This window comes from Pan troglodytes, chromosome 21, assembly GCF_028858775.2.
Source record: "Pan troglodytes isolate AG18354 chromosome 21, NHGRI_mPanTro3-v2.0_pri, whole genome shotgun sequence".
Taxonomy (NCBI): Eukaryota; Metazoa; Chordata; class Mammalia; order Primates; family Hominidae; genus Pan; species Pan troglodytes.
The window spans coordinates 21,680,106-21,705,312 of NC_072419.2; the positions used below are offsets into that span (position 1 = coordinate 21,680,106).

Sequence of the window (25,207 nt, forward strand, 5' to 3'; positions counted from 1 at the left end):
AGTTCCCATTATGAAATAAATGGAGGTGTTTTATCACTTTATTTTGAATCACGCCAAGCTCCCTTGGCAGTGACACATAATAGGGGATATTCTCCACCTTTGTGGAAATGGCTTCAAATAGATATGTTTTTGAAATGTGGCTTTCAACTTGCAGGTTTCTTTTCTAAAACTCTTCAAATAGGCATCTCTTCCTCCTTGTTAAAAGTAATTCAAATGATAAGACAGTAATTATGATTGTAATAATACCAATAGCAGTAGTAATAATAATAGCAATCAGCATTTGTAGTTTAGAAAATGTTTTTGCATATGTGTTTCCCATCTTATCCCCACAAAATCCTCAAGTGATAGTTAACATTTTTTTCCTGATTTTACAGGTGAGAAAATTGAATACCACAGAGAAACTCTGTTCTTTTCACATACCTCAACATTTAGTAAAAGGCAGGCTAAATTCAAATAGGGTCTTTCAAGTACAAATCTTTTAACTCTACCACAGCAGAAGTGTGTAGTGAAAATAGAGAGATTAGGAGGTCAATGACATTATCTTCAATTTGTGTTTGTGCTGAGTTCATTTCAATAGATGTCCTTGGCCCTTTGTCACCTGTTTGCAAAGCAAATGAAAATCTCATACTCAGTTCCTGCAATATTAGTCATTTTCTTGAAGGATAGCTACTGGTTTATCTGTTTTCCTGAGTCCATAATTCAGAAATCCTATGAAAAGATCATTAACTTGTTGAGTAGACTGCAAAATAGACACTAATGGAATATAAAGTAATTCAAGAGCTTTGACGTCTCAGTTACAGGATGACAAGTAGTTATGTATTGAATACACATTTATCACCAGGAAATCTGAAGATGTTGACCATGGTTCTGCTCTTTTCCTTTAGTCTCCATTTCTTGCCAATCCAATGTATTTTTCTCCCTCAAATGCATAGGCCACTATCTGCAATACATTGTGTTTCTACCCACAAAGTTAAAGAGGAAATTTCTTCTTCCTTTTTAATATATGTATATAGAGAGATTGAATGCAATATTCAAACTGTACTTGTAACATAATTTTATTACGTTTCAAACCCTATTAATCATAGAATACAAAAAAATTCTTTTCTAGAATCTCATTTTTCTCTTATTTTTCATAAAACAAAAAGGGTAAAGCCACTGGGGGAAAAATGTGTCTTTTGTTGTATAACGAAAGTATGACCTTTAGGAAAACTCTTCTCCCCTATTTTCTTCTGATTTAGGTTCATTCTCTGCCTTTTTTTCCCTCTCTTTGTGTGTAGTCAGTTTTGTCAAACATATGACTCTCTGGAAATTTTGTAGAAATAAGAGTTCAATCAAGACTCTTGGAATTTTCTATCTTGGTTTTTCAAAAATATGCAACTCTATATGTTGATGTAGAACTAGAGTGATTGAAATATACTCTTTGACAGAGGGTAAAGTTAAGGGTAATCCACTTTTTTTGGAAGATAAGAATAAAAATATGGTTTGCTTTATTTTGAGGAAGACCAAATGGAAGGAGCAGACAATCATTTATTTCACAAACTCTAATTATGTAAGGAGATTGATTGATTGGTTTCTTGGTTGATATGGGAGAATGATTTTTTTTCCTGCCATGCACAGCACTGGGCAGTCTAGTTCCCTTATCCTAAGGGAGTTTATAATCTAGTAGAGGTGGTATAACACACACGCATGGGCACACACACACAATAAAAATATGCACTATTAGCCTAGTAAAGTACAAGCAAGGCACTGTTGGAGAGCAGGAGAGGAAGATGCTAAATTCTCAGCGCAGTGGGAGAGGTTGGATCTTGGGGCGTTTGAGTTGACTTTCCCAGGAAAATACTGAGGAAGGAGAGGTATTTCAGGAAAATAAAATAAATGAGAACTTCTTAGAGTGTTCTCAGAGACTAAGCCCAATGGCTTAATAGGAACAAAATGTTCATGACAGGTGCAGGTAAGAGTTATGTTAGAAATGTAAATGGAGACGGCATGGAAAGTCACTGGATACCCTTGTAAAGTTCAAACTGTATTTCAGAGACAATTGGAACCCCTTAATATTTTGCCAGGGTGTGTTGAAGGTGGTTGAAAAAGATGGGACGGTGAGGATAAGGAGGCTCTTACAATTATCCAGGAGAGCATTAAGAAGAGAAACCCCCAAGCTTGGGCACTGGCAGTGGAATGGAGAAAGAGGATGAATGTAAGAGAGATTCTGGAACAAGAAATGGTGAACTATCATAGTGATTTGATATGAGGGCAAAGGAGCTGTAGACAACAATTCCAAAGTTTCAACTAAAAACATTGTAGAAACCACTCTATTGCAATTTCGGCAACTTTTCAAGTTTGATTCATTTGGAGAGTATAGTAGAGAACACACATTTTCTGAAGAAGTACTAGTCATATTTGTCCTTTGACCCTACTTTTTATAAGACCCCCTTTAGTGTCACACCTATGAATCATTTATTTATTCAAAAAATTAATGACCTATTCTATGGCAGGCATAAACAGGAGAAAAATAGACACGATCCCATTTACCTTCACCCTTCCACCCATATCCTCTCCCCACTATCTGCCCCCAGCGCTTTTCAGTTTGGATAAGGAGAAAATATCAGTAGAAAAACTGACTTAACCCATTATATCCCTTGATCTAATAGTATTTTTTAAATATGTATTTGAAATTGGGTCCATTTTTTTCTGGATACATAAATTATTAGTTCCTAATCTGATCTGCAACAATTTCAGGAAACAATTACTGAATTATCTGTGCTTAATTTGAGCAGATGATAGCTAATTCCATGTGCCCAGAACCTATCTTTGTAAATTATTTTGATTATTTTTTTTTTTACTAGAGAGATAGAAGTTTTGCAGGAAGTTAACGTGGATCAAGGAGTGGATGACACACACATATGCATGTGCATGCGCACTGTTATACAATTGATGAAAATGTCATAAGGTGTAAGGAGCAGTAGAAGTTTTTATTAGATAGTTCACCTTTAAATCCTGGTTTTGCCTCATTGCCATGTGGATTTGACATGTCAGTTCACCTCTCTGAGTCTCAGTTTCTACATATATACAATGGGACTAATCTTCAGCTGGCTGTAACAAGAATTAAATTAGATAAATCTGAAAATGATTAACACAACTGAGGACATAATATGCTCAATAAAAAAATCATTTACAGGTCTTTTGGGAATGGTACAAACTGGACCTAAATCAAGTTATATTATTATAGTACGATAATTTGAGTTATATTTATATAATATGAAAATTATTAATAAATAATTGTAATAACATATAATAATGTAATATAATATAGTATAATTAATAAAATATTACCTCCTACACACTGGTTAAAAGTGTTCATGTACTATTAACTCTAGTTAAAATCTTCGTGTGTTTCTTCTGATCTTAGATCAAGAGGAATCTCATAATATTTGTACATACTGCCCATTCTAAGTGGGCTACTAGTAAATATACAAAGAAGCTGTAATAAGCATATGGCTTAGTATAGAAGAGAAGAAAAGATCCAGTAAATTACGATTTTCTTTTAAAAAACACCATCTGGATGCTGGTTCAGCTGCATTATCTCACTAATTTACATTTTATTTTCTCAAGAGACAAAGGTATACTCAATAAAAGAAGAAAATCCGGTTTAGAATGCTTGTCTCTGGAACCTGTCAGCTACACTTAATTTCTACGTAGATGCAGAAATGAGGAGTTTCCTCATCAATGTTTAAACAAAGCATAGAATTAATCACTCAACATTCAGAAGAATCAAAGTCAAAATCAAAATAAGATACTTTATTGAATTTATCTCTCCCTGCAGTTTGGAATTTAATCCTGACTACAAGTCAAAACAAATGCACTTTTTAGATGTTGATAAGATGAAAATCAATCAATCGATATAGGTGTTGTATTGTATTAAAATGGCTTAATGGGGTTAATTAAAAACCATCTTAGAAATAAAATAAAGAAGATAAAATACAGATTACTATTCTAACAGTAGAAGGGACTAAATATCGTGAAGAGTCTTACAGCTGAAAACGACCTAGAAGCTGAGTAATAACGGACATTTGAATGACTTGCTGCGCTTTCAAGAAAGTAAAGGAGATCCCCAAGTTTTTGTTTTTGTTTTGTTTTGTATTGTTTTTTAAAAAGGACTAGGAGCAGAAAGAGGAGTGGTAGGAGTGGTAAGTAAGAGCTGAGGCTCAGGATGACTTGAAGGCATTGTGAAGATTAATAGCCATAAGAGAAAATGGAAGACTAGACCTTGAACCTGGACAAAGATACGTTTGAATCTGAGATGTTTGCATAAAGTTAGACCCTAAGAAGGTTATATTCGTGGTGAAAGGGTGGTCCAGGAACAAAATCCACCTGCCAGCAAAGAGAGATGTCATAAAACCTGGCTATGTCCATGACTATTACAAATGGAAAATGAAAGTAGAACTAAAACTCAGAATTCTTCCTGAGGATTTGTAACTATCGACATTGCTTCTGTGGCTTTGTGGTTCAAACCCTTAGCACAGAAATAAAAATGATTTCTTTTTTGGAACTACCCTCTGGCAACTGACAGAAGCAACAGTAAATGCTGTGTGGAGGAAACATGCTTAGATAAAATAACTCTCAATACGTATTTGTGTATGCAGAAAAGTTATCTTTTAAGAGCAAGAATAAAATAGCATGATTTCAGATTAACAAAAATTGGTAAGTTTATAATCAACAAGTTCTTCCTAATATAGCATGCATTCAGGGAGAAACACAATAATTGAAATAATATCAAAAAGGTTTATAAGACAAGAAAGCTTGGTGATAACAAAGGAGAAATCAGTAAGTGTAAATAAACATGACTGTATAAAATAATACGCATTAAACATTAAGTTTGGCATTAAACAAATTAGATACAACAAATAAACAGAATACCATGGCAGGTAAGCTGAAAGGTAGATGATCTAAGTTAAAGCATTTTAAAGCCCTTATATTGTTTACAAGGAGATTAAAATAATCTGTAAAGTCTAGTAAACACTAAAACTATAACATGAATTTTAAGTTTGAATTGAACAGAATAGGGTCAGGGATAATCAGTGAATCCAAAGGAAAGACATAAGACTGGAAAAAAGAGAAAATAAAAATGAAAAGACATATAGTTTAGCTACCTCAATTATCACCATAAGCATAAAAAGACTAATTTCCCTGGTTAAAATACAGAGATTATCAGAAGATTAAACTATTCAGGAAAAAAAAAGAAGAACTTTATACTATTTACAAGATTTGTCAGAAATACTATTAAAAAAGATATGTTATTATTAGACAATCAAAGATTGATATGACTGTTAGAAGAAATGAACAAATCTATAATTTTAGTAGGAGATTTAGAAATAGCATTCTCACTAATTAAGAGGTAAATCTAATACAACAAATTAGAAGCTTTGAATAGTACAATTAACAAGCTTGTAATGTACATAAGTATAGAAACCTGATCTTCAAAATTAGAGATTAGTATTTTCTGGGATTTATTGAATAGTCATAAGAGTTGACCATATTCTAGGCCAAGGATCAGCAAATTATGGCTGACAGACCTAATCCAGCTCATGGCCTGTTTGAGTATGACCCTCAAATTAAAACCTTTTTTTTTTTTAACGTTTTTAATGGATTGTAAATTTTTTTCAAAAAGACAATGTATGACAGAAACCACATGTGGTCCACAAAGCCTGATATATTTACTATGTAAACCTTTACAGAAAAAGCTGACTCATGTTCTAGGCCATAGAGGAAAGTCCAATGTATTTCATATGTCATCATTCAATAAATATTTATCAAAACCCATTATATGCTGGGCAATTCTTTAGGCACTGAGAATGATAGCACAGTGAATGAAACAGACAAAAATCCTTCTGAGGACACTTGCATTCTACTGGGGGAGGCAGACAAAAAGTAAAGTAAATAAATAAAATACATAGTGTGTCTGATGGCAATCAATGTTAAGAAAAAAAATCAGAGAAAATAACAATTATTATTTCGCAAAATTTAATACTCAAAGGACATACAGTGAGCCCTCCATATCTGTGGGTTCCACATCTGTGGATTTAATCAACTGTGGATAGAAAATATTTAAAAAAAATAAAACAAAAAGTTACAATAAGAAATAATTCAAATAAAAATACAGCATAACAGCTATTTAAATAACATTTACATTGTATTAGGTATTATAAGAAATCTAGAGACGATTTAAAGTATACAGGAAGATGTGTGTACATTATTTTCTAATATGATGCCATTTTTTATAAGGGACTTCAGCATTTGTGGACTTTGGTATGAGAAGGTGGGAAGGAGAGAGGCCTTGAACCAACCCCACAAAGACAGGAACAACTGTAATTTATTGGTTAAAAATCATAATAAAAGTTTAAAAACACTTAGAACTGAATCATAATAAAATCAGTACATATTAAAATCCTTGAGATGCAATCAAGGTGTATGTTTAATTTTACATGCTATATTAGAAAAAATAAAGATTGAATATTAATGAGGTGTAAGGCTAATTGAAGAAGTAACAGGCTGCGTATGGTGGCTCATGCCTGTAATGCTGGTACTTTGGAAGGCCAAGACAGGAGGACCACTTGAGGCCAAGAGTTCAAAACCAGCCAGGGCAACATAGCAAGACCTTGTCTCTACAAAAAATAATTTAAAAAAGTTAGCCAGGCATGGTGGCTTGTGCCTGTAGTTTCAGTTACTTTGTAGGCTAAGGTAGGAGGATCACTTGGGCCCAAGAGTTAGGGGCTGCAGTGAACTATGGTCAGGCCACTACACTCCAGCCTGGGCAAAAGAGCAAGACTGTCTCTAAAAAAATAAGCCGTAAAAATATCAATATCAGCATAAATGAGCTAGAAGGAAGAAAGAATAAGAGGTAGAAATTACTGAAGTCATAACAAACTATAGAGAAAGTTGCAGAGGCCACAATTCAACAAAAAATTGTTTCCTTAGAAATAGCAATGAAATATCTGCTGAGATTGATCAACAAATATATATATAATAGGAGTGAAAATTAAAATATAAATGAAAACAAGGGACAAAAACATTTCACATATAAAGGTAAGAACGACTTGACACCGGCTGGGTACGGTGGCTCACGCCTGTAATCCCAGAACTTTGGGAGGTTGAGACAGGTGGATCATCTGAGGTCAGGAGTTCGAGACCAGCCTGGCCAACGTGGTAAAACCCCATCTCTACTAAAAATACAAAAATTAGCTAGGTGTTGTGGTGTGCAGTTGTAATCCCAGCTACTTGGGCAATTGAGGCAGGAGAATGGCTTGAACCTGGAAGGCAGAGGTTGCAGTGAGCCAAGATTGTGCCACTGCACTCTAGCTTGGGTGACAGAGCAAAACTGCATCTAAAAAAGAACAACTAGACACAAATAAATTGGGAAACTTAGATATGATGAACAAATAGGATCCTTGGGGAAAAAAGTGTAATTTACCAATTGTGACTTAGAATTATTGTATCTGGTTTTGTAACCATAAAACAAATTAATTCAGTAGTACAAAAACTTTCCCCAAACAAAGTGACACTTACTATACGCAGGCAATTTCTACCAAACTTTCAAAATCATTTCAGGATTATTTCATAAAATCATTCCAAAAATATGCACATTTCCAAACTTATGTTAAGAGGCCAATATAATCTTCATGCCCAAACCCAACAAAGGCAGTGCAAGAAATGAAAAGTGTAAGAATATAAGGGTTTTTTTTTAACATTTAGAAATATATTAAATAATTTTACCATATCAAAAATTCAAAATAATATGCCCAAACTAGAAGCAGTCCAAATGCCTATCAATCAACTGGTAAATGCAATGAAAAGGAAGAAACTATGGATACATATTACAACATAGATGAACCTCAAGGATATTACGCTAAGTGAAAGAAGCCAGATGCAAAAGGCTACATATTGCATGATTCTATTGATGCGAAATATTTATAAACGACGTATCCAAAGCAGAATAGTGGTTTCTTGCATGCAGCTGGGGGTAGGAACAGGTATTGACTGCAAATGGGCACGGAGGATCTTTCTGGAGTGATAAAATGTTCTAAAACCAGATTGGTTGGACAACCCTGTAAATTTCCTAAAAAATCACTGGATTTTACTACAATGGACTGAATGTGTACTTCCAAAATTTATGTGTTGAAACCTTAAGCCCCAATGTAATGGTATTAGGAATTAAAGCCTTTGGGAGGTGATTAGGTTATGAGGGTGGAGGCTTCATGAGTGAGATGAATGCCCTTATGAAAGAGACCACAGAAGGCTCTCTCTTTTCTGAAATGTGAATATTCAAGAAGTTAGGCCTTCAAGAGGGCCTAGAAGAGGGCCCTCACTAGAACCCAAGCAGCCTGGCATCTTAATCTCTTCCAGCCTGAAGAATGTAAAAAATAAATTTCCATTGTTTATAAGTCACCAGTTTATGCTACTTTGTTATAATAGCCTGAACAGACTGAGAGATTTATGCTTAAAATAATTTAAAGGAGACAAAGTATAAGATCATCTCAATAGAAACAAAAAAAAGTATAAAATACAACAATCTATGCATTTTTTTAAGAATTTCAAACAAATTACAGATAAACGAGAACTTCTTTAACTAGATTAAGGGTATTTATTTTGTCTTAAATATTTACTGTTGAAACATTACAAGACTTTCCTTTAAAAATCAGAAAAAAAGCCATTCAATATTATGATGTGGGTCTTAGCTAGCAAATAATTTCAAGAAACAGAAATGAAGGTTTTAAGTTAATACTTAAATTTAATAATTTAAATTTAAGTATTTAAATTATTAAATTTAAATTTATTAATTTAATTAATAAATTTAATTAATAATTTAATTAATAAATAATTTAATTAATTAAATTAATTATTTAATTAATAAATAATGTAAATTTATTAAATTTAAGTATTAAGTATTAATTTAGGTATTAAATTATTTAATTTAAGTATTAAATTTAAGTATTAAATTTAATTATTTAATTTAAGTATGAAATTATTAAATTTAAGTATTTAAATTTAGGGAAAAATACTAAAATTATTCTCTGATGAACTTATTGTCTACATAGAGCAAAAAGAATCTTCAGAAAAATTAGTGGAATTATTAAGAAAGTTCAACAGAGTTTCTGGGTTAAAACACAAAAAATATATTGAGTTTCTATACATTACCAAAAAAAGTATAAACAGTCTTTTAAAGATACAAGAAGTGTGTAAAAGTGAAGTAAACGTTATACCACTTCTGAATATAACCAAAGTATTGTATATCTCAGGCAACTACTTACTTCTCTTAATAGTGCTCTTTTAATCATCCTAGCTTTATCTGTATTTGTGAAAACTCATAAACCCTACTTAGCATTAGTTGGTAAATGTTGAAATTTAAGATAACCTTGTTTCCTGCAAAGCACTGTTAAGTGGAATGCTCTGGTTCCAGAACATTTTATTCTTCCTCCTCCTCGCTGTATTCAGTCATATATCCCAGAAGAGATCAGCAAAAAATTAGGAAGTTAGAGGTTTACATTTATCTTTAAAACCTACTCAAAAAAATATGCTTTTTACAATTGCTCTTCAGAGGCCTCCCCTGCTCTCATTATCTACTATAATTACATTATACCTTCTGAAATTCTATATCAAAGGTCAGAGCAGACCCTTTAGGCATGAAATGATTCCCAGCTCTTCACAGACTAGAAGTTCAAAGTGCAAAAAATATAATTCACTCAGTTTATCCTCATGGCTCCATCCACCCAGGTTTTTTCATACAAACACACCAATTCTGACAACCTGATGTTCTTTAAACCATGAGTAGAGATATTGAAGTAAATGAGTCTACCAGGAACAGAATTTCACGTTCAGAAATATTAGGTTGTATTCTTCTTGAGAGCAGGACATCTTTTTACCTTTGCAGAGACCACAAAATCTGGAAAAATAAGCACTGGCAGAATGTATGTGGAATATGTAAAATTAGATACGAAGTATACAAGGTCTTTCCTCTGTCCCCACACCTCTCTCCATCATAAAACAAAAGTAGAAATAATAAATAGCATGACTAGGTAAACTGGCATTTGAAATACATAATTCTTATAAAAGCCAGCATGACCGTGGGGTGTGTAAGAGTGGTGTTTATGTTACTAGCAAAGCTCCTTGCTCAAAGCCTGGAGGGACTAAACAATAATACTTCACATCAGCGTGATGTGGTGGAGCGATCACTGGGCCAAAAATCAAGAGATTCTGGGCAGTTCTGACCTTGGAGACGGCACTGACTATTTCTCTGTCACCTCAGGTAAGTCACTTACTTTCCCTGGGCCTCTTGATTTTAATACATATAAATCGAGGGCATTCTAGGATCCTAGGATCCTATGCCAAGGATGAATGCACTTTCTGTGCTGCCAAAAGTTTGCCGACATGGTCAGCTAAAGGCCTCTTCCTCTCTCCACATTGTGGGGTGTGTGTGTGTGTGTGTGTGTGTGTGTGTGTGTGTTGACATGAATTATTTCCATCATTTAAAAACTCAGAAAGATGGAATTGAAAGCAGGGACTCGAACAGATGCTTGTACACCAGCGATCATGGCAGCATTATTCACAAAGGCCAAAAGGTGGAAACAACTGCTATGTCCATTGGCAGATGAATGGATAAACAAAATGTGGTAGATACATTCAATGAAATATTACTTAGCCATAAAAAGAATGAGCCAGGTGTGATAGTGAGTGCCTGTAGTCCCAGATACTTGGGAGGCAGAGGTGGGAGGATTGCTTGAGCTTAGGAATTTGAGACCAGCCTAGGCAAAATAGCAAGACTCCATCTCTTGAACAAAAGAAAAAAATGAAATTCTGATATATGCTAAAACATGAATGAACCTTGAAAACATTATGTTTTGTGAAATAAACCAAATCTAGAAGGACAAATATCATATGATTCTACTAATATGAGATATCTAGAGTAGTCAAATTAATAGAGGTAGAAGGTAGAATGGTGGTTTAAAAAGGCTGGAGAGACAGAATAATGGGAAGTTATTATTTATGGGTATGAGTTCAATTTGGGAAGATGAAAAAGTTCTGGAGACAGATGGTGATGATTGTTGTACAATAATAGTGATATACTTAATGCCACTAAACTGTATACCTAAAATTGGTTAAAAGGGTAGATTTTATGTTATGTATATTTCACCACAGTTAAAAAAAGAAGCTCAGGAAGATAGAACAAAAGTAGCTTGTGTTTGTATTTCATGCTAAGAATGCATTCTATTTCTCTTTTCCCAACTTTTTTAAGAATAAAGTTCTTCAGCATGACATCAGATGGAGGGGAAGAGGAGTGGAGGACTATTTCTTGAGCTACTCAAGTGAAAGGAAGTGCAATACTTTTCAGTAAGCTGAAAATAAGCTGGAGATTTTCAGTTTTTATAGTCTTTTTTGGCCTCTGGAATGCTAGAGTTCATTAACAGAGCCACGTTCTTGGCTAAGGGGCCACCGTTTTTCTTGAAGGAAGTAACTGCACCAGCCACTATCAGGGTACAAGACATTTATTTGCAAGAATTAAAAGAATTAGCACATCTCTGGGATGACCCAGTTATTGCAGAGGGATTTAAGCAAGGAAATTGTCTAGTTTTCTCTAAGAAGAAAAAAATCAAGTTGTCTTTACTTAATGACCACTGATGTAGTTTTAGTCATATGTCCTGTTCCAGTATATCTGTCTTTTTATTGCTATGCACTTTTAGCAAAATTACAAGATGCTTTATTGATGATAGGCACAAATGACCTGAAAGCTTTTTTTTTTTTCTTTTATCAGATGTGGGCACTTCCCTCAGAGACAATTCTGGTCTTTTAATGAAGATGAATGTATCAGTGAACTTTGTTATTTATTGATGAGTTTCCTATTTTCTATGATGGTTTTGTTGTCACTGTATTTTACTTAGGTTAGTTATATCCATCAACATAATCTTCTTTGTTGGAATGCTGGGATTAAGATCAATCTATCTCTCTCTTAGTTTTATGCTTTCGCTGCCCAAAGAAAGCAACATGCAGAACACGGCCATGTTGCCTTACAAGCCAGATGGTAATCAGTTGTTAATAGAATTGGAAGTACAGTTAAAGTTTATTCTTGTAATTTATTCAAAACTCAACAACTCTTTAGGTTAGCTTGCTAATTTGTAACTATCTAGTTTTTCCTAAATTCCTAAATTGAAGATAAAGCTGAATTCTTTTTTCAGGATAATAGAGCATGTATTGTTCAGGGTTCAATTTAGGAAGAAAAACCACATGAATATTATGCAATAAGGGACTTACTAGTGACCTAAGAAGTCATACAATATTTGAGAAGGTAGAGAAGTAGAGATTAAAGCATAGCGTAGGGAGATCAGAGAAAAGTCACTACCTACCCTTCTGAAGCACTGAAGCCTACAAGGATAAATGAGAAGTCAGGTAGGACCAGCTTCTGGAGAGAAACTGCAGAGGAACTGTTGTGCTTGCATCTGATGATGGGTCTGGTGGGCCTGGTAGTCAGCAGCCCTAGAGGTCTGGAAGAAGAGCTGGCTGTGCACAGGGAGAGTTAGGACATGCTGGCTCCTCACCATCTCTGACCAGGACCATGACCACCTGAAAAGAGCAAGGGCAGCTACACCAATTCATCTTCAGAGCTCCCACAGATTCATACTCTGGCCAACTCAAACCAGAGCCATTTAAGTTGGGGGACTCTGGGAAATGCAATTCCTGCATAGCCATGTGACACAGTACAAGCCCCAAAGAACAGTGTTTTCAGTTGTCACAGGGAAGAAACTTTAGGGTTAGCAAAGGCTTTTCAGCTTCCCCAGAGAAAAGCTGCTGAAGAGTTGGAAACACCAAGTGTTCCAGCATTAACACGGTGCTGAACACCTAGACACCAACCCACTGCTGGCTGCCCAGCTTAGAGAGAGATTGGCAGGGTTGTTGAGCACCAGGCAGTTGGCCTGGGTGGAAAGTTTTACTCAGTATGGCAGGGCGGTCGCTGTCATCTAAGACCATGGAAAATTTCAGAGACCCTAAGCTAGAGTAAAGTAGGACCCTGAGACGACAGCCAGAGAGAGGAGGAGAGCCAAGCAAAATCCCCTTGGGGGACCTAGCGTGGAGGAGGATCCTAAGAATCTTCTTCCCAAATCACTTAAATTCGAGGTTTCTGTTTATTGGCAGTACTTAGACTCTGGCCTATTTCATCATCATGGTCTCTGTAACCTCTTCCTCCATCACTCTCCCTCCATCTCCCCCTCTATTACTCCTCCATCACTTCCCCTCTATCTCTCTCCCTTTGTCTTTCCCTCCATCTCTCCTCCTCCACCACTGTCTCTCTAGCTCCCTATCCAAATTTGCCCCTCCATCTCCCCTCCATCCTTCCCCCACCTTTCTCCTTCTGTCTCTCTTTCTCCATTTCTCCCCTTCCATCTCTCCTTCACCATTGCTCTCCTACCTTCCCACCTTCCCCCATCACTCTCCTTATCACCCCCCGACCCTGTAGTCACTTTTACATAGTAACAAGATTCAATAAGCTCTTTGTAGTATTAGAATCTTCACAAGTTGCTTCCTGATCTGCAAAAACTTAACTTGTACTTTCTTTAGCCCTTACATCCCACCATCCCACTCAATCTCTCTTCTCTCTCTCTCTCCCCTCTCTTTCTCTCAATTGTTTATACTTCAGGTCTCAGCTAAAAGTCACCTCTCCAAAGAGACTTTCTTTGAAAACGCTTTAAATGAAATATGTTCTCCTCCTTCTATCCCGTTATTCTCTATCACTGTGTTTTGTTCTGAAGTCCTTCCTGACATTCCCACAACTTAAATGATGTAGTTGTATTTTCATGGCTCCTTTGTCCCACACACTACACTCTAAGTTCCTTGAAGACTGGGCCAGGTCCCTTTATCAGCAGTGTCTACCCAGCAGCTAGCACAATACCTTGCACATGGAAGGTGCTTATTAAATTATTCCTGAATAAATAAATGAGTGAATGAATAAAAAATGAATGAATGAATACAGTCAAATTTTAGAGCTTTCCAGAAGGGAAATATTAAATAAGCATATTCTAATTAATTTTTTTTCTTAAAAGACCTAAGCTCAAGATGGTTTCCCATTTTGATTTTTGGGATCAATCATAGGAGTCAGAGAAGCATTCATAAGACAGCGAGAAGCTTCTAAGATTCTGTCATAGTTACCAGGGATCCCAAAATGTGTACAACAGTGGAGGAAGAGGCAAAAAGGAAAAATCTGCAAATCTTGTAGCCTCAGGGACTCCAGTGGAAAAAAAAATGGAGGTTGGTAGGAGTCAGTTAAAGAAGGCCAAAAATCTGGAGACAGGACAAAACAAATTGGGGAAGGAATCTTGAGATTTACCAAGAGAAATTCCACTTGCCTTTATAAAATTGGTAAATATTTCTTTCCTTCTCTTTCCTTCTTTTTTATTTGAGAGAGAGGGTCTCAACATCCAGTTGTGCGGTCATAGCTCATTGCAGCCTTGAACTCCTGGGCTCTAGCTATCCTCTTGTCTCAGCCTCCTGAGTGGCTGGGACTATTGGCGCCTGCCACAATATTTGGCTACTGTTTTCGTTTTTTTTGTTTGTTTTGTTTTGTTTTAATTTTGTAGAGATGGGATCTCACTATATTTCCCTGGCTGGTCTTGAAGTCCTAGGCTCAAGCCATCCTCTAGACTTGGCCTTCCAAAGTTCTTAGATTAGAGGCATGAGCCCCTCACTTGGCAAAACTTGTAAATCTTTATGGAGTGTCTCTCTTGAAAAAGATCTGAACATTGACTAGTCAAGTGCAGATTAATAATTATCAGCAATTTATTAGCAACCTGCCAGTAGAGCCATACTAAAATGAAAATACAATTAATTGGGGAAGCATTACTGTGTATATGGCTTGCTGAAAATTTACTATTTTTACTAATCTGTAAGAGAAAATGCTTGAAAGCTTTCATGCATGTTATGAATAAGTTTGCCCCCATATTTCAAGTGACATAAAAAGCATTCAAAATGAACAGAAACTTAAAAGAATATTAATTTAAAAATATAACGTGAACATATATAAACTGTGTGTGTGCGTGTGTGTTTGGGTGGGTCTGTGTGTTAAACTTTTTTTATCTTTTTCAGGGACTCAAATATTTTGCAAATTTTAAATAATAAATCTATGAAAATTAATTTAACCCTAGACTCAAATTATCCATTACTATGCAACTTTATCTAATATATAATTAATTTTGCACATTTTTTCTAAATAGTTGCAGGTTTGGATTATGATTTCCTGAAAATGCTTCCTTTGATATTTGCTTGGATGAGAAAGTGAGAACTCACTCACTGTATGTTTGCTAAACAGACCTATGTAGTTAAAGAGAAGCTGTCCAAAAAGATTCTCTATTTCAGCCCAATGGAGCATGTTCACTATCAGATCAAAGTGATAGGATTTTTTTTATCTTCTCCTAATTGGGGGTAGGCAATTTCCTTACTCACTTTGGCAAATCGAAGGAATGTCTTATTGTAGAGAAAGAGGCTGTGATCCCTAAATGTCAATGCAAAAACCTTCATCACATCACTCTTGTCCCATGTAGCACAGAGAATCCATTCCATTAAGGTGAATTCTGGAAGCTGGCTGAATTTCAAGCTGTGTTTTAATTCAATTTTTTTTGGCAGACAGTTTTAAAGGGAAGTCAAAGGTTATAGCTCGATAATTGGGTATAAATACAGTCATTTCAGTGGGCCTCAGCTTCAGTCATGCAGAACCAATTTTTAGCATGGCGATATCACGGTTGCATATTTTTAATTGAAGCACTCATAAGGAGTCCTACTGTAATCTGAGTATTACTACATTTTTACCCCTCATGAACTCAAAGTATAGGTTAATGGTATACAATGAAATGTTGCATTGTTGACTTTATCTTTCTTACCTACATGTCTCCTGAAGCATAGACTTCGAGATAAAATGTTTTGTTCATTGGTTAAAAAAGTGTCTGTATTCTCTAAGCTACTAATCAATAATAGAAGTTTCTTTTATAAATCTGAGTGCAGCATAATTTATCACTGAAAACTTACTTCATTGCTAAAACCCAAACATATACACCCAAGACTTTTAAATCATGATTTTCCTAATTCTTATTGTGCATTTAAATGGTAATTTTAGACTATATAGATTATTATATAAATGACAAATTTTTATTTTTATGCTCAAGTGCAATGTCTCATCTTAATATAAAATCTTTAAATATATGGTCTCTTCATATCTGTTCTGCTTTCTTCTATTTGTAAAAAAATGTTACTTGTGGCCTTTATTATTTAGGAGAAGATTTTAAATTGATTAAGATAATAATCCAGCACATATTTTTTAAGTAAAATATATGAGCATAAAAGATATGCATGGCCACATTTTCTTAATCCAGTCTATCATTGTTGGACATTTGGGTTGGTTCCAAGTCTTTGCTATTGTGAATAGTGCTGCAATAAACATACGTGTGCATGTGTCTTTATAGCAGCATGATTTATAGTCCTTTGGGTATATACTCAGTAATGGGATGGCTGGGTCAAATGGTATTCCTAGTTCTAGATCCCTGAGGAATCGCCACACTGACTTCCACAATGGTTGAACTAGTTTACAGTCCCACCAACAGTGTAAAAGTGTTCCTATTTCTCCACATCCTCTCCAGCACCTGTTGTTTCCTGACTTTTTAATGATCGCCATTCTAACTGGTGTGAGATGGTATCTCATTGTGGTTTTGATTTGCATTTGTCTGATAGCCAGTGATGGTGAGCATTTTTTCTTGTGTTTTTTTGGCTGCATAAATGTCTTCTTTTGAGAAGTGTCTGTTCATGTGCTTCACCCACTTTTTGATGGGGTCGTTTGTTTTTTTCTTGTAAATTTGTTTGAGTTCATTGTAGATTCTGGATATTAGCCCTTTGTCAGATGAGTAGGTTGCGAAAATTTTCTCCCATTTTGTAGGTTGCCTGTTTACTCTGATGGTAGTTTCTTTTGCTGTGCAGAATCTCTTTAGTTTAATTAGATCCCATTTGTCAATTTTGGCTTTTGTTGCCATTGCTGGATTAAGAAAATGTGGCACATATTCACCATGGAATACTATGCAGCCATAAAAAATGATGAGTTCATGTCCTTTGTAGGGACATGGATGAAATTGGAAATCATCATTCTCAGTAAACTATCGCAAGAACAAAAAACCAAACACCGCATATTGTCACTCATAGGTGGGAATTGAACAATGAGAATACATGGATACAGGAAGGGGAACATCACACTCTGGGGACTGTTGTGGGGTGGGGGGAAGGGGGAGGGATAGCTTTAGGAGATATACCTAATGCTAAATGATGAGTTAATTGGTGCAGCACACCAGCATGGCACATGTATACATATGTAACTAACCTGCACATTGTGCACATGCACCCTAAAACTTAAAGTATAATAATAATAAAATAAAATAAAATTTAAAAAAAGATATACATGGCAAACTTTTACAATGAATATAGAAACCATGAATAGTCATTTTACCACCCAGGTTTCTTGTATAATTACACTACTTAAAATGTTTAATTGCTGAATGCTAATGGTAGACTTAGTCATATTGACTTAGCTATTGGAACATTCATGAAATATAAGATGACTTTGTGCCTGCCATTTGGGGGATGAAATAGAAATTTCAGAGAGAGAATTCAAGCAAAGAGACATTACAATAATTTATGATAGGAGTTTTCATTTTTAGTTTTTTATACTGATGGCAGTGGCGGCCCATCTGGAGGAGCCACTGCAAAGATACTGGCTGCAATGGCTAGGTGCAACCATGGCTGTGTGCTCCATAGAGCCAGTGGGGGCCAGGAACAGGCAGGAGCCCCAGCCCCTACCAAGTTGATGGGGCAGGAGCCCAGTGTTCCTGGGTGCAACAGCAGCTGCCCGGCTGTGGCTCCAGACCTGGGAATCTCTGCACTGTCAGAGGCCTGGGAAGCCCTCCTGCCCCAACAGGCTTAGAAGTGCCTGCTTCTGCCCCCTGGCCTCTCCCTGCTCCCAGTACCCTCTCTGCTGCAGAGCAAAGTTGTGGCTGAGGCTGGGTGCTGTTGCACCGTGGCCAGGTATGTGTACTCTCAGAGGTGCTGACACGCTAGCCCCCTGCTGCCTTGGCCCCCTCTAGACTTTGGGAACCCAGCAGCATGGGAGGGAGGCAAAGGAGGGGCTGAGGGCAGCTTAGTGTGGGCCTGCAGGTACCCATTGGCAGGAACAGCCTGGGCGTTGTGGATGGCATGTTGATAGCAGCAGAAGGCAGACAGGCTCCTGGACAAAAAGGGGCAGGTCCTTGGTGAAATCCCACCTTCAAGCCTGAAGCCTGTGGGCTGGGCTGCCAGTTCCTGATAAAGTCTGCAGTCCAGAGTGAGAACTTATGGTGCTTTTTCTGGGCCTGCCCATGGCCACCTATGGACTAATCAGCATGCACTTCCTCCCTTATGAGCCCATAAAAACCCCAGACTCAGCCAGACTTGAACAGACCTCAGGACTACCAGCTGCAGGAAGGAGCTACTGCCTACGAGTCTCCTCTCTGCTGAGAGCTGGACACTGTTAGGGATAACCTGCCTGTGGAAATGAGCTTCCCACTTCGGGTCTCCTGAGGGCTGTTCTGTCACTCAATGGAGCTCCTCTCCACATTGCTCATCCCCCAATTGTCCATCTATCTCATTCTTCCTGGATGTGGGACAAGAACTCAGGACACGCCAAATGGCTGTAACCCAAGCAGAACTGTAACAAACAGGGCTGAAACATGCTCCCCCTCCTTCCATGTTGCAGGCAATGAGAAGGAGAGAAGAGCTGCATCCCTTCAGGGAGTCCAGACCTAGGGAATCCCCTAGCCAGAGCTGTGACACCCTCTTTGGGGCTCTGTGGTTCCTGGCATCTCCAAGGTTCCAGATGCCACTACATTCCCCTCATCTAGACATGGGTACACACAGCAGAAGCTGTGTGCAGGACATCTGGTCCAGTTACAGCCTTGAATGGAGCTGGCACCTGTGCCAGTGTCTGGAGCTGCCCACCCTACTGCCACAGTCTGCATGCCTGGCTGTGCACAGTGACCAGACCCTGCACTCATTTGCCCACACACTTCTCACTTCTCTGTGCCTGGCTCACCTTTGGTAGGTGTGGGATCCAGGACAGTAGCGTGAGCTGAGTGCAGCCTGCTGGGCCGAGTGGGTGGAATGAGCCCCGTGGGCGTGAACAATACTCAGGCAGAAAGGTTTCTGGCTGGCAAAGAGACACTCCATAGATCCCGTGACAATACTATTTGAATTGTGAGGAAACACCAGATTGTTCTAGAAGGTTGAATACATACTGGTCCAAACAGATTTCTTGCCTTCCTCCCTGCCTGTTGGGGGTGGAGTGTAAAGGGGAAGGTGAAGACTGTCATCATGTATGCATTTGTTTTAAACCTCTGTAGCCTGACTTTCCAAATTGAAAAATACAACTCTGCCATTCTGTGTTCACACATGTCAGAGCTGCTGCAGAAAATTCCTCTTTGACTCATTCATCGCCATCGAATCTGAATTTATTTTCAGTGGTATCCTGACAGGAACTTTAAGACTGAACTCTGCATTTTTTCTGTTTTCCCAGTCATCTGCCTCATTCTATGTTGAGGCTTTCACTAATGAATGTGATGTTTGCTGGTAAATAAGTAAATAAATGCACCTGTATAATTTACTTCGTTTTCTGGAAAGACAGAAAGAACAGAATACTAGCACAAGAAAACTTTTTTTTTCCCTCCTCTTGCTTGGTTCTACTTCAGCTCAGTTACTTTTGACAAAGAAAATGAAAATTTAAATTTCCATTGAATGAATTGGTGTCATGGCTATTATTTAAGAGTATAGAAATTAAAGCTGCAATTGGGTCGTGTGTCATTTGCTTACCCTAGAGGCACATTATATCCTGGTATAATGAAAAATGGCATGCTTTTTTTTTTTTTCTTTCTCTGTAGTGAACCATAACTGAAAGCAGGAAGCATTGGTTTACACTTTGCATCAGAGTTGTGGGATTTCTATATGGGTACAGTAGTCAGAATCCATTCTAACTGTGAATGCCAGAAACTTAATTTCTATAAAATGTAAGAAAAATATGAGAGTGAATGTACTGCCTCAGGTTACTTAAAAGCCTAAGCAGTGATTGTGACTTCAGGTAAGGCTTCATCCAGGCATAAAATGATTGTCTTCAGGTCTCCAGTTCTTTCTCTCCTTCTTTCTCTTGATATTGTATTACTTTATGGGGACTGTCTCATGCAGGTACTTCTCAGCTGGCAGGAAAGATGCCTCTACCACTCCACTCTAAAGTAACCTTAGTAGTGGCTACCACTCTGTAAGTGCATCTTATGGGCATCCTTCTTCAAACTTTAGTGACTGTGAGGTATTTACTTAATCTTCACAATTATTCTGTGTGGTTATGACATTTGTCCAAAGTCACAGAATTATAAAGATTGGAAGTGGATTTGCCTAGCTAGTTTGGCTCCAGCACCTATGCATGCATATAACCCTTGCTCTAAGTTGTTACGCTAGAGCTTGAGATCTACAGAGGAGAAAGATGCTTTCTCTCTTTTAACCTCCCTATCAATCCTGAAAATGGGATCTGATGTATCTGCATGAGTCCTTGCTCAACCTGCACCAATCTCTGTGTCCTGCACCTCCTCCCATCAGCATATGATATTCATCCACAACAGCTGAGGGGCAGCTTCAGAAGGGAAAATGTGCATGGCAGAATAAAATGTTACAAATGACCACTACAGCAGGCCAAGCTGCCAATTTTCCAGAAAGGTCCCTGGCATTGCAGTGTTCCATATGGAAAGCAGCTCATCTGGGTAAGCATGCTTTTCCATGGCTCTCTATGCTTTGTGGTAATGGGTAGTGACCACAGTATAGCAGGGGCAAATTGAACAGCTGAAGAAGAGGATGGAAGAGAAGATAGGACTATGAGGAAGCATAAGGGAGGATTGGGCAAGATGGAGGCAGACATGGTGTGGTTACCTGAGCAAATACTGTAGCTGCTAAAATTCTTAGATAAGCCTGAGGTTACTTTAGGCTCCTATATAACCTAGATTGAGCTAATCAGAATTTCACACAAAAATCCAGAATAGTGATTAGTTACCTTTGGTGAGAGTATTGACTGGTAGGTGGCATGAAGGGTCTCTCTGGAAATATTTTGTATCTTGCCTAGGGTGGTGGTTACCTCCATGTAAATATATAGGAAGTTATCAAATGGTACTTAAAATTTGTGCACTTTGCCTCATGCTTGTGCTAGCTTATTTTTTTATTGACAGATATAAACAATTCTACCTGTGCAGAGACAAGCCAGATTGTTTAGTAAATTACCATCCAGATTTCCTGGATTGCCTAGTAACAAGCTACTTGGAATCAAAGCCCCCCACTCCTCCCACCCTCTCCCGGAGGAGTGTCTGCACCTGAACCCAAGTTTCACAAATTGCCAGATGCTAGCAGCTAACACTCCCAGACATCAGCCCTAAAAAGGTGGCATCTGGGTGCAGACTGTTTTGCACCCACCCCCAGACTGTTTTTACCCTGCTTACAAGACAGCTCTCTTCTCATTCTAAATAAAGGAAAGTGGCCCTTCTCCAAGAACAGCCTACGGTGCATCCAGCTGGCCCAGCCCCAAAGATACCAGTCCACAGGATGCTGAGAGCACAGGGACTCTGGGTACTCTTTTTCCCTCCTACCTATGAATTACAGCATGCTGCAAGTGATGCTATTAATGTGTTTTTGGCATTGCCAAGGTCATTCTTACTAACCAACACCTAGGCCTTCTTGCATTTTGATATTATTGGACAATTTAAAGATTCCCAAATTGCATCTCTGCGTTAATGTGTTAGGGATGCCATGACAAAATACCACAGACCAGATGGCTTAAACAATAGGAATTTATTTTCTTACAGTTCTGTAGTCTGGAAGTCCAAGATGAAAGTGTTGGCAGGTTTGGCTTCCTCTCCTTGGCTTGCCGATGGCCACCCTCTTGCTTACTCTTCATATGGTCCTCCCTTTGTGCACCTGTGCCCCTGGTTTCTCTCGCTTTTGTGTCTAGTTCTTATAAAGACACCAGTCAGATTGCATTAGGGTTCACCCACCCTAATAGCCTCATTTTAACTTAACCCCCTCTTTGAAGGCCCTATCTCCATATACATTTATATTCAGAGATACTGGGACTTGGGGCTTCAACATGAATTTGGGGTGGGACACAATTTAATCCATAACAGTCTGTTTTGCTGGAATCAACTACAATGACTGTTGATTACAAGGAACCTGAAAATACTTTTTTTATCCATTTAGCTTTTTGCTCAGTCTAATTGAATTCGTAGAAATTTAGATGGGGTATAGTTCAAGCTAATTATGGTGCCTGTGCACCCAGACAAATTATGGTACAAAATCTAAACTTCTATCTGGTGAATTAAGGATAAGTAGAAAATTAATATCATGTAATGTTTGCGAATTTCAGAAATGAATTCCCCTTTATTTCATTTGCAGCTGTTTGCCTGGAGGAATTTCTAGTTCAACAGACACACCATGCACGATCATGTCACTGGGCCTTTGCATGCACCGTGCCCTCTCTGGGAACACTTTTCCCCCTATAGCTAATTACCCAGCTTTTCTCTTCTCTAGAAGCTAGTTTTGTTCTTACATCTAAATATCTATGCTCCGTGGTTACAGGCCAGACTGGTGTCAAACTCCTGACCTCAAGTGATCCACCCACCTCGGCCTCCCAAAATTCTGGGATTACAGGCGTGAGCCACTGCACATGGCCAGCATACAGTTTTAATTCAACACCTCAAAATGGACAGCATCATAAAATTAAGAAAATGTGATATGTTTTTTCTAGTTATAATCATCATGTTCTAAGTGCAATTTTATATTCCAATTTTTTATTATGTCGTAAACATTTTCTGTGTTACTACAGTGACTTCTTAATGATTTTATATGCAGTGGTCCCATTAATTTAGTAGAATAAAAGTTACACATGTTTTTATTGTGCATTTGGGCTGTTTTTCATTACAGTTGTCCCTCTATATACAGGGGGACCTTGACCACACCAAAATCAGAGTAGATTCAAGTCCTACAGCTGGCCCTGCAGAACCCGAGTATAGAAAATTCAGCTCTCCATATCTACAGGTTTCACATCCTACACAGACTGTATTTTCGATTCACGTTTGGCGGTGGATGCAGAATCTGCAGATACAGTGCATTGATTATATTCATTGAAAAAAGAAACCTCGTACAAAGTGGGCCTTGCCATTGAAACCTGTGTTATTCAAGGGTCAACTGTATTTGCAATTATAGTTAATGCTGCAATAGGTATCTTCTTCCTAGTAATAGCTATTAATTAATAGAATAAAATATCAGGATTCAGGTTGAGAGATAGGACCATATTGATTACTCTGGATTAATATTGTCATTAATGCTTGTCCAAAGTACTCAACTGCCAAAGGCCAACAGCAGTGTGTTGGGGTTATATGTCTATCCTTTTGGATTAAATGTTAAGCAATGAATTTTAGAAAGTATGTGTGTGTTTTCCTTCCTTTTACATATACTATGTTATATAACCTTTTTTTGCTAATTCTAAGACCGGCCCGTTAGAACTATTTTGTTGTTGTATTTGGATAGCATGCTTGGATTACTATAGATGGTGTTCCTTATTTTAGTACTTTCTAGGAATGCATTTTGATGTGAATTTTCACATTCAAGTCTGAGAAACATTCCTCTTCCTGTTGCCTTATATTTTTACACATCTCACCATGTCCATCCCTTGACTTTGCTTTTTATTGCTAAATTCAATTCCTCTTGGAAATGATGGGCCTCTGCATTTGCAGTTAGTTATGCCTTTGAAGAAGATTATTTACCTCCCTTGAGTTTGTGATTTCCTAAATCCAGTGAATGCTCTGCTCAAAGAAAGTTTCCTTTTGTTGAGAATCAATTCATCACTTTGAAAAAAAAAATTATTACAAAATAGGTGGTCAGATCATACCCCTAGAGTACAGGACCTTCACATCTGTTCTGCTGTAGAATTGAGTAGAATGAAAATCTGAAACCAGATTTGTGGTTAGCAAAAGAACAGACCCTAAAAGGCAATAGTCTAAGTAAAACTCTGCATCCAATTTTTATTGCTTCTGCTGTTCTGCTTCAGATATCTTTTCATATTCCTAAGCTGTCTTCCCGTAGTAACAAAACTATAAATTCATTTAGTGGTGGGGGATAAGAAGAGTGGAGAGAGGGAGGGGAATAAAAAATCAAATGGGTTGTTGGAGCAATAAAGCTATTGGTAAGTTTAATGCTGACTTAAATCTCCAGGGTAAATGATTGTGCAATTGTGTCTTACATTTACAGTCTAGTGAGCTGTGAATAAAGGTGGGGGGGAAATATGTAAAAATGTGGGCCAGGAAACCAGCTAACAAGGTCATAAACTCAGACACAAAGAACCTGGTTGATTTTCCTGGGGCGGAAGACCCTGAGTCCAGGATATCCTAATCTTGGCTCATTAGACCTTAATGAGGGAAGAATAATTTATATCAATAAGCACAAAAATTTATCTTTTCTGGCACTCAGAGCACAGGAGCATTATTTATAACTTAGAGGCATGCAGGTGTGTTCCCCTAGGCATCTCTTTCTATCAATATTTTAGGAGACTTCCTGATTTGCCATGGAGAAAAACTGGAGACATCTGGTATTGTGTAGGATGGTTGATACTTTTACAAAATTCATTCATTCACATAGCATTTCTTTACTCATTCATTTAATCTTCTGGCGCTGACATGGAGGTACTCTATTTAGGATGTGTTCACCGTAAGGGTACATCTTAAACATACCTATGCTTTCATTGATGTGACGTCTATAAACATGTACAGACAGGTACCTGCAGGTAAATGGACAAATTAAAATATCATTATGAGCTACATGGTCAATTCATCATTTTTTCGAGTTAGAAGCTTTACTTGGTTTACTTTGTTGTAAAATTATAACTGCTTTTGTACAAGCTGCCTTCTGTCTTCCCATTCTCATTTCCGCCACCATCTATAGAGGTATTTGGTTGCATTTCTTGCCTTTATTAGCCCACATGGAATGGTGGCCAGATCCCAGAACTTCAGAATACACTTACACTGCTTGTGTTAAGTAAGAGGGACGATAACACAGTGAATGGGAACTTGTTGTCATAAAAATA

The 25,207-nt window shown here is 37.5% G+C and overlaps 1 protein-coding gene and 1 long non-coding RNA gene across 10 annotated transcripts in view; one reads left to right on the top strand and one right to left on the bottom strand.

Moving 5' to 3' along the window:
* MACROD2 (mono-ADP ribosylhydrolase 2) overlaps positions 1-25,207 on the top strand; it is a 2,047,165-nt gene that overhangs the window by 1,152,880 nt on the left and 869,078 nt on the right. The gene's annotated exons all lie outside the window — the stretch shown is intronic.
* On the bottom strand, positions 32-19,271 carry LOC107970090 (uncharacterized). The gene is made up of 4 exons (XR_001712368.2): positions 19,136-19,271; positions 12,390-12,606; positions 2,986-3,090; positions 32-194 (listed from the first exon to the last, which is right to left on the bottom strand). It is a non-coding gene; the product is annotated as an uncharacterized LOC107970090 (long non-coding RNA).